A 10853-nucleotide genomic window follows, 5' to 3' on the forward strand; every position below is an offset into this window, starting at 1 on the left:
GAGGGCTGAACTCACAGAAACTTCTAAAAAAAACTCTTTCAGTGAGGTGGGAAACTCACTGTTACAGTATGACTTGTTTAGGATATGGAACTAAAATTACTTGGGACTTGATCTGCCTGACTTGACCTTGGACTGGAGTGCCCAACATCTAAGTCAGGATTCAACATATGGCTTGTTCTAAATCAGGAACAGTTACATCCAGGGGTGTAGCGGTAAGTTTATCCACCTTGTTTCTGCTCATTGATTCATGCATTTTTAAATCTGGAAATAGATGAGTAACCTTTCAGCCTCATTTCAAAGAGCTGGATAAACTGAGTTTACTTGGGTTTACCCCCACTACGCCCCTGGTTACATCAGATGATAATTATTCACAAATGCCTAATCGCTGTTTGTTTTCTGCTGTTGTCATTTAATACATCTACTGTTTTGAAGAAACTTTTTATTGCTGTCATAGTTTAATTTACTTTATATTTCTTGCAAAAGAGCCACGTGAGCATTTTCTGTGACAGGGAGGCAAATATAGACAGTTACTGCACTATCACTTCCACATTGCATAGCTTTGTTTCTAAATGAAGCGACAATACGACATATAGATAATTATCATGATGACCTTAGAGGAGAATTACATAATACAGGGCTGTATGCGTGAAAACATGAGAGTAAAAACATTTTAGTTTTCTCCAGATCTCCAGAAATGAAACAAATTCATCAAGTCGACCAAACAACTGTAGTTTCTTTGGATCAGCTTTCTTTTTGGGTCCATTAGATGAGAATGATGATGATGAGGAAGAGGAGGAGGAGGAGGAGGAGGAGGAGGATCAGACCTTGGCCTTAGGTCTACAGGTTACTATGCCCTCCACACACACACACACACACACACACACACACACACACACACACACACACACACACACACACACACACACACTCACTGCTCACTGGCAGCACAGGGAGAGACGTGCTGTAATCTGGGAGGCAGGGAACAAAGGGCCTCGTTAATGCAGAGACTCGCAGGGGCCTTTGATGTGGAGCCAAGTCATTCACTCCTCGCTCCTCTCACACACACTCACTCACTCACTCACACACACACACACACACGTATTTACAGAGACATGCATATGTGCACACAGAGACACACACATGCAGCCTCTTACCACAGAGTGCCTCAAACACACACTTTGTGAGAAAAAAAAATTCTGAAAAGAGTGTAATCTCCCCGAGTCGAGGCGACGTGCCTGCTATTTAAAGCTTGATACATTAGATTCGAATCAGCCAACTCTACATACGCTCACACACTGATGAACCGCAAAGCTGCAGCTTGGTTCGAAGGAAACAAACTTTTTTTTTTTCCATTGCACATTCTCACCGGTGGTGATATCAATTTTATTTTCAGTGAGGAAAAAGTTCAGTTCAGCTTATAAAATCGAGGGCTGGAAAACTGTTGTGTTTACCAGGTGAAATATTTACACGAGAATCAGACACGGTGAGGTTTGATGCATATACATACAAACATGCACGCCTAGATGGATCACATCTCAGCGGTAGGTTTAATCCTAAACAGTGGTGGTGGTTGTAATAATATTTGTATTATAGCACTTGGGTGGTGGTAGTGTAGTAGAAGTCACAGAAGGTTAGGTTAGATTTTTTACATTTGACTGCATTTGCTTCGTGCTCAAATGCAGTCAATGTTGATGGACGATGGTTCCCATATGTTGAAATTTTTATGGGAAGATGTCGACCATGTTGTTGCCGTCTTCTCGCTGCTGTTTACATTCAGCCCCAACAAAAACCTGGTACACGCCATACATAGATCACGCTGAACAAAACATTTTTGTTTTGGGGTATCAATCACCATTTGTCTGTAATCGATTATCAAACTTTTGAAGGAATGACGTGTTGCACTTGGGCTATAACTCGCAAATGCAAAATTGAACACAACCAGATTTGTGAATGTTGTACATTAAAGACATGTGGATGGATCTGAGTTTGCATGTGTGTATAAATCATCCACCTAAACATATTATTTTCTCCAATTTAGAGACTCACACCCACACCTCTCTCTGCTCTATGGTCTATATTACCTTTTAAAATTATGTAGAGCAACACAAGCATCCATATGATTTCTTTACTGTGTTTTCTTTAATGATCTTTAACAAATAGTGGCTGCTTTCAGTTTTGTTTCCTCACATGCAGTAACGTTACTGCAGCAAATAAGCTGCTCTGATGTGTTTGCACGTCTTGCACACAAAGCCTCTCTCTTCTCTCTAGGAAGAGGCAGCCTCTCCTTCACCTACACCTCCACTCATTCATGTAAACTATATGACCTTTTAAATGATGTTAAGCAGCACAAGCTCTTCGGGAGATGTCTTTACTGTGTGTTGTATTTTCATCACTATGTCATGTATACAACTATGCATGAACTAACAAAACACCACAAATTTCTTCCTTGTCTCTTCAATCTGTGTACAAATAACACAATACTTTCAAAGAACAATCAGTGAATACGCCAAAGCCTAATCTTCCGTGCATATGATGCGCCAGTTGTTTGAATGAACTTCTGTAGCGAGAAGTTGCATCCAAATATCACACATAATAAATGTCAGTTGATATACTGTAGTATGAAGAGCAAGAAAGTCCACACAGGATAGAGGATTGGTCGGATGGATGAGACAAACAAACATGTGTCCCATTTGAAAACAAAAGTCAAAGTAGACTGAACCTAACAGAGCAGTTCGGTTGCCTAAAACTAACCAAATTGCAACAGTTTTACAATGTCAGCATATTTATTTTTGTTACCATGACAATTAAGGTCACCTGACCATGGATATGCTCTTTTCAAAAGTTAATGAGAAGGATCACCTGCACACAAAATTGAACTTTGGCATACGCACTGCACGCTATTTGAAAGTTCTGTTACGCAGAAGAAGAGACCAGATTGACAAATTCATATAAGCTGCAGTCAGAAGGCTGCACATACATTTTCAGACAATACTGCAAAAAGTTAAACAATAAAGAAAGCTATCTTGACCAACTTTTACAATCAGGTAATTGTTTGAAAAAAATGTTTTTTTCACTATACTGACAATGGAGAAAATGTAAATACCAATACAATACCAAAGACCATCTGGTCTTCTTTTTCAGAGTTTTGAGGCAAACTTCAAATCAAGTTAGGTCAATTTTATTTACATAGTGCCAAATCATAACAGAGATTATCTCAAGGCAGTTTCATATAAAGCAGGTTTAGACTGCACTCTTTATAATATTATTTATAGAGACCCAGTTCCTACCAGGAGACAGCGAAAGTCCATTCTTTCATTCATTCTCTATAACCGTTTATTCTCGAAGGGTCGCAGGGGGCTGAAGCCTATCCCAGCTGACATTGAGCGAGAGGCGGGGTTCACCCTGGACAAGTCGCCAGTTCATCACAGGGCTGACATAAAGAGACAGACAGCCACTCACACTCACACCTACGGGCAATTTAGAGTCACCAATTAACCCTGCATGCATGTCTTTGGGAGGAAGCTGGAGAACCCAGAGAGAACTCATGCAGACACGAGGAGAACATGCAAACTCCGCACAGAAAGGCCCTGATCCAGCCAGCTGGAGGATTTGAACTCAGGACCTTCTTGCTGTGAGGCACCACCGTAACGCCTAAGGTGAAAAATTAAAGCAAACTAAAATGCATTAATCTGATCATCTGTATACCGGATGCTCTGACATGCTCCTATGTACAAAGGTAAATGGAAAAGTGGAAAAAAGAACTTTTCAGTTTTGACAGCACAAATTACTCCTGTGGATATACAGCATATCGACCCGCTCATAGATCGAGTAGAGCTCTTTTGTTCATGGACAATTGTATGATTTACTCCACATAAATACACTCTTATTCTCTCCATCTTCTGTCATTTTAGTTCCCAGTCAGATCATGTCACATTTCTGTTGTACTGACCCTGGTGGGCTATTGGTTGCAGCTGTAGTAGTAGAAGTAGTGCTCGCAGCAGTAGATGCAATTATGGTAATATCTGACTATAAGGAGAAGAGATTTCATGGCTGACGTACCGTACATTGAGCATCTTGTGTCCAACAAATAACAGGAACCCATAAGGCACTAAATTAACCACAGATAAGTATTCACTGGGATGATAGATCTGACCTCAATAAAGTTCAAAGCAAACCAATTAAAAAAATCCTCAATAAAACATTGCATACATCCTTCAAAAATGCTCACATTACTCTCACAGCTTCAAATGGTTTCCTCTAAAGTGGTTTGTTTCATGCATTTTATTTCTTTCTGCAGAAAATGATCAAATATGAAATTTGTTTGTTTGTTGTTTGGTGGGAGCCACACAAGTTGAATGCTATACAGCCGGCCTGTGTGAAAGATAGTCAGCTGCAGTTAGAGTCTTTCACAGACATAGATAGCAAATGCATCGGAGATATTTTTTTAGGAAACAAAATGTATACCGTTTTTATTTGGGTCTTTGTTTTTATTGTTTCAGTCGTTTCCTGTCAGTTTAAAGTTGCACAAGTCAGATTGTCCATGTTGTCACATATCAATAATTAAACCTTATGATTAGAAGTTATGACTGGTTGAATTCGACTCATGAACTCTCTTTCTATAATATTAAAAATGCAGCATCTAAAAAAATAAGGAAATTTAACTTAACATCTAAAGTTAGTGCTTATTTGCTGTTTTTAGCTAATGTTAACGTGATATTGTTATCACTGGGAGACTGGATGATGAGTATTTTAGTATTGCTGACTCTGTGGTAGCCCAGGGTATCCCTCTTTTGAAACACTGGAATATGATACTTTGCTTAAAATTGCATATTGTTGTCCAGTGAAAACCACTTATCTCCAAAACATAACATTTTCAGAAGCTAAGAAAAACAGCTGCGTTTTCAGCTTTGTGGCCATGTATTTTTCAGATGATCCAGTGGGTTTGTAAAGGGTGTGTCTGGCTTAAGAAATGGGATGATTGTCTCAAGGTATTCTGAAGACCGTTTAAAAATGTTTTGTCATCTGAGCCCTTCTGTCCCCACCTCATTTCAACACCCTTGACACCCTTGGTGAAGGGAAGCATTCCTCCCTAAAAATTAAGGGATATTAAGGGACATCGTTGTGATGTATTGTGCTTACCTGTGCATTATCTATGTATCTATTTTCTATTTTTAGCCACACAAGCAGCTCACGGAGGAAATTAGTGGCTTGTTTATCAGTCCATGACTTTGGTGATACCCCGACTTCTTCTCTAGCACCAACACAAGGTTGATATTTTTGACTTTGAGTGAATATCTTAGCAGCCATCAGATGCATTGCCGTGAAATTTGCCCCAGATATTTAGGGTCCCTGCATGACAAACTGTAATAACTTTGGAAATCCCCTCAGTTTTCATGAAGCACTATTATCAGATCAAAATTTCGATTTGCCCAGTACTTCGGCACCTGCAAAGCTAATGAGATTTCCATCAGCCTTAGCTGTATTTGTCTTCAGTGCTAATTAGCAAATGTTAGCATGCCAAAAGGCAAAATTTAGATAATTGTAGCATTTACATTTATTTAGTACAGCCTCACAGAGACTGTAGTGTGGTTGTAGTCTTGTTCTCAAATCATCTTCATTTAATTTATTGTTCTGGCTTGTTTATTAAAGCTCAACTTTTTAGTCTAAGTAAAAAACCATAAAAACCTCTTTATAATAAAAAAAACAAACAAACTGGTAACACTTAATATGAAGGGGTATTAACACCATCACAGCTCATGATATAACACATGTCATGAAGTGTGAATGTCTTGAAGTGTGTGATGAAGTGTCATGGAGTCTTTATGAATGTTGATGATTGCTGCTGATGTCCAGTGTGTAATATTTAGAGGAAATACGGCAGAAATTGAATATAATGTTCATAAATATATTTTCTTTAGTAGATAACGCCCCGAAAATAAGAATCATTGTGTTTTCGTTTCCTTAGAATGAGTTGGTCTTCCACATGTTGCACCACTACGCTTCTACAGTAGCCCAGACCGGAACAAAGTACAAGTTTGGCGGCAAATGTTGGTTTTCTGCACTTGGAAAGAGAGAGTGAAATGAGGTGTTTGCAGTCTGCAAGCTCATAGAGGCCACTATACCATAAACACTGGTCTTTTAAGTGTAATTTGGTCAATTATGACATTTTTTATGCAAAGATATCATTGTTAGAGATGTCCGTTCTGATAAATTTACATTAACTAAGACAACAGTATCGGGTTATGACAAGTCCAAATTTTACAACTGTAGTTGAGGTCAAGGAAATTATTCATGACACTGTTAGAACAGGGTTACATTTGACATCGTAATAACACTTAATGACATATTTATGACAAGTCATTGTAGTTGTGGTCAAGGAAAAATATTTACAACACATTTATAATGGTCTCATGAGAGACCATGTCAAAACCAACCACATATGAAAGTTTAATGTAATGTTTAGTTTATAATTAGGCTTAATATGACATGTTTATGACAAGTTATGTTGTCTTGGTTAATGTCAAGTTGTCATAAGAAAGATATGTTTAACAATAACATAATTAAACCAGTGACACACACAACAGTCATGAGCATTCATAAAGACTCCATGCTAATGACAGGTGCCATATCAGTCTTATGCACACCCCTTCAAATAAAGTGTTACCAAATAAAATCTCTTGTGGACAACTACTACTCTTATGAATATCAACTACACAACATACAGTATTTCCATGGTAGCAGGTGTAGCTGTATATTGGTCTTAGTGTAATTATGATAATTACCTGTACTATTGTCATCAGTGTTGTTATTGTTGTTGTTATTATGCTAGCTGAGTGGCTAATCCCTCTTGTAGCATATTGTGATGCAGAAGGCTGCAGCTGTCTGGTTAGTGTGGCTGTACTGTTGTTCTCCTCTGCTGAACCAACCTGATATTAGTGGTTAGTGTGTTCGCCACAGCCAGAGAGGCCCGACTCTGTCTCTGATGAAGGTTCTGCCCAGAGCTTCATCTACCAGAACATAACACACTGCATGAAACAGGATGCTAATAATCAAAGTCTGATTCAGTCCGTCTGTTGAGCTTCTCTTCCCTTGTCTTCAATGCTTCGGTCTCCATTTATTTACCGTTTGATGTCAGAGATCTGCTCGGTTTTTAATTTCATTTTTTATTTTCATTTTTTTTTTTATCTTTCAGTGCTTCTGCCGAATTCTGCCTTGTTGGCTTTGGCTTTTAATGGATTTAGGAAAAAAAAGAACAAAGCGATCATCTGCTTTCAATGGTAAGAGCACATTGAAATTTACAAAATTTTTGATGGTGGTGGCACAGTTTACAATACACTCGTCCTCTTTAGTTGGAATATAAAGCAAGTGTTTGGCTTTGTTGTCTCTAGTGACAAAGAAAAAATAAACCTCTTTGCAGAGTTATTATTACAAAACCAGCAGCTGCAATATCCCTCAGAAACATGCCACTGATTTTCTTTCATACATTTTGCACTTTTTTTACTGTCCTTTATCCACCTTGGAAGAAATGTTAAGTACAAGATGACTCTTTGTTAGCTAGTTAGAAAGAAAAAAGCTGTACTGTTTGCTAGGTAACAAAATGTTGCATTGTTTGCTAGCAAGCTAAATAGTTTTTAGTTTTTAAATAGTTATACTATAGCACCTAGCGTGCTAAAAAGTAAAACCAAAAAAGTTAGACCTACATTGTTTGCTAGCAAGCTATAAGTTAGCCTGTTTGCTAGCTAGCCAAATAGTTAACAATACGTTACATTGTTTGCTAGCCGAAAAAAAAAAAGTCAAAACAAAACAAAACAAAAACAGTCAGACCTACATTGTTTATTAGCTAGCTAAAATGTTAATACATTGTAATATTGCTTGCTTGCTTGCTAGCTAAAATTTTAACAAATTGTTATATTGTTTGCTGGCTAGCTAAAAAATCAGTTAACTTAGTTATCCCATTAATGGCTCGGCACGAAAGCTCTAATATTTCGTCCTTTGAGAAACACTTGTTGGCATTATGGGTGGGAATGAAAGAAAGAAGAGACATCAATTGTGCTGAGTCTGTCCCTTAACTGTCTTTGAGAAGCTTGATTATGTCGCTCAAACCATCTCAAAAAAACAATTTCAGAATTTAAACTTCCTCATGCGTAGCTTAAATTTAAAGTTAATACTGAGTTTAAAGTTTCAGTGCAACAGAATTGAATGTAATCTATTTTTAGAGTAAAACTAAACTGAGGTTTAAAGAGAGGTTAATTCTTAGCTCTCTCAGAAGTTTGGTGCAACACATTTTCAAGTTAAACCATGACTTAATTGGGTTTAAAATTGAATCCTTTTTGGTGCAATGTAGCCTTGGAATAAATAAACTCACTAGCAGGCCTCACGCTCATTCCCTGTTTGCAGCCTCCCATGAAAACCATGTTGTTTAAAATTGTCACCGAACCAAATCTCAACATTTGTCTTAGCTGCGTCCACCTTTACATATTGGTCGACTCGGCTGCCAAGAGGCTGTAAAACGGAAAAAAGCACTTTGTAACTGGCACAAAGAGGAACTTGTGGTGGTGCTAATGATTTAGCCATACAGAGTCCCCACATGGTCCATTATGTGGACTTTGATATAAACGGTAGAGCAGGGCAGAGAGTGTGGGTGGTCACGTCCATACTGAAGCAGTGGGCAGCTCAGGGGCTGATGATGACCACACACACACACACACACACACACACACACACACACACACACACACACACACACACAATCATACGGGAATTTAGTGGAATCAACTAATCTTTTCCCTTAACGTTAACCTACGTTTTTCTAACTTGAAGTCTTTTGACTTGAAATGATGAGTGGAATGCGTGCACTGCACAGAGTTCATTCAACTAATTAAATTAAGTTTCTAAAGAAACATGATCAGCATATAGCAGTTAAACCTCTCCTGACCCTTCTTTTGAAGAAAACATATATGATGAAAACTACTGCTTTGTGCCTCTAATACACTTTAAGATAAGTCATGGTTGCTTGTTGTCACAATAATGTAAACATTGGAAACCATGATAAAGGTTATTATTGGATTCAGCCCCTACCCCCTTACACTTAAAAGTTAATAAATTGACTGGGAGCAGTTTCACATATGGTCTTGTCCAATGCTGGAACAAACAAGGTCCAACAGGAACAGCTGAAGCTTAAATTCTTTCTGTGAAATGAAGAACTGATTTTTCAAACTGAGTAAATGTAAATGGAATCAATTTTGTTTATAATATGCTTACTGAACATAGTACAACTCAACTAATGAAAGTTTATTTGAGTGGAAAAGTTTGTTTGTTTTGAAACGTTACAAAATTACCTCAACTTGTCTTTTTAAACTCAGTCAACTTATAATTTTAAGGCAGCCTGGACAGTAAATTTTTAAAGTTAAACAAATAAGTTTTCACTGATCAGAAACTTGAACTAAAGCTGGGGACTACCAGTGAATATCACAACCATCTGTACATAGTAGCAAAAACTGTCATGGAAACGAGTGAACTGTTACTTTGTAGCTAACGTTACATACAACAAAAAAATTAATTTGCTCTGAACAATTAACATGACAATGAGCAACTGGAGAGTGATGGGCAACAACTAACTTCAACTGACTAGCCTGCTTTTAGCTTAGTTTTCACTGTCTAACCTGTCAGTTATATAACAGACAGACCATCCTCGCCAGAAAAACGTGCAATCAGCTTATTCCAGCTGTTACGTCCATTTATTGTCCCTTGTAGTGGATGTAGTGAACATCACAGAAGAAGAATAAGGAGTTGGAGGAGGTGGGGTGAATGGACGCCTCAAACATGCCTGGTTACTGTGTCAAACAAAAAGTAAACAAAGGTACTTAAAGTTTTGAGTAACTTAAAATGCTGTTATGGACGTGATGTCTGTTGTGTCTGTTGCACGAGTGATGTAACTTCGGTCACGTGGCACATGCAAAAAAGTTATTTTAACCCAAACCATGATCTTTTCCTAACCCTAACTGAGTAGTGTCATTGCCTAAACATAACCAAGTACTGCGACTGCGACCACATGTGTAACGTCACGTGGGTTATGTCATGTGACCTACATAACATAGTTAAGGTCCAGTAAGCCGTCACCTCTGGTACTCAGATTAGACACTCAGATTGTTGATAACAGAAAGTAATTAGCTGTTGATTTATGACAGTTGTCTTACAACTGTCTGTTTTACTAGAAACTTTCTTGTGGCAGAAAATAGGTCAAACCTCTGGCGCAGATAATGACATCATCTGAGAAGACCATCGCTCTCTCTCTTTCTTCAACTCTGTTTGGGTTTGCATGTGAAAATTTAAAGAGAGTGCTCCCTTGGATGTGGGCAAGTTCACCTGTAGGCATACATCATATGAACACGTCAGCACTCTTTATGTAATAACTCTCACCGCCAGAAGGAGGAGAAAAAAGTTTTCTTCTGTAGGTTTAATTTTTTCTAATAACTTATGTGTATTTATATCTTGAGCTTTTTCTCATCACTGAACACTAAAGAGACAGTTCACCCCAAAATCAAAAATTCACATTATTCCTCTGGCCTGTAGTGCTGTTTATCCATCTGTAATATTTTCATGCGAGTTGCAGAGTTTTACAGATATCGGCTGTGGAGATGTCTGCCTTCTCTCCAGTATAATGGAAATAGATGACACTAGTCCTGGGCTGCTCAAAGGACCAAAAATTACATTTGTTTTGGGCAGTTTCATGCAGGAACTATTTTTGTTTTGCTGTAGAATCTACTGGAACTACTTTAGGATTTACCAAAACTACCTTCTTTCTGATATAAAGGAAGCAGTTTGTAGAAAGTAGTAGTTATTTCTTTCTAAGA

Source organism: Lutjanus erythropterus, chromosome 11 (assembly GCF_056507025.1).
Source record: "Lutjanus erythropterus isolate fLutEry1 chromosome 11, fLutEry1.hap2, whole genome shotgun sequence".
Taxonomy (NCBI): Eukaryota; Metazoa; Chordata; class Actinopteri; order Lutjaniformes; family Lutjanidae; genus Lutjanus; species Lutjanus erythropterus.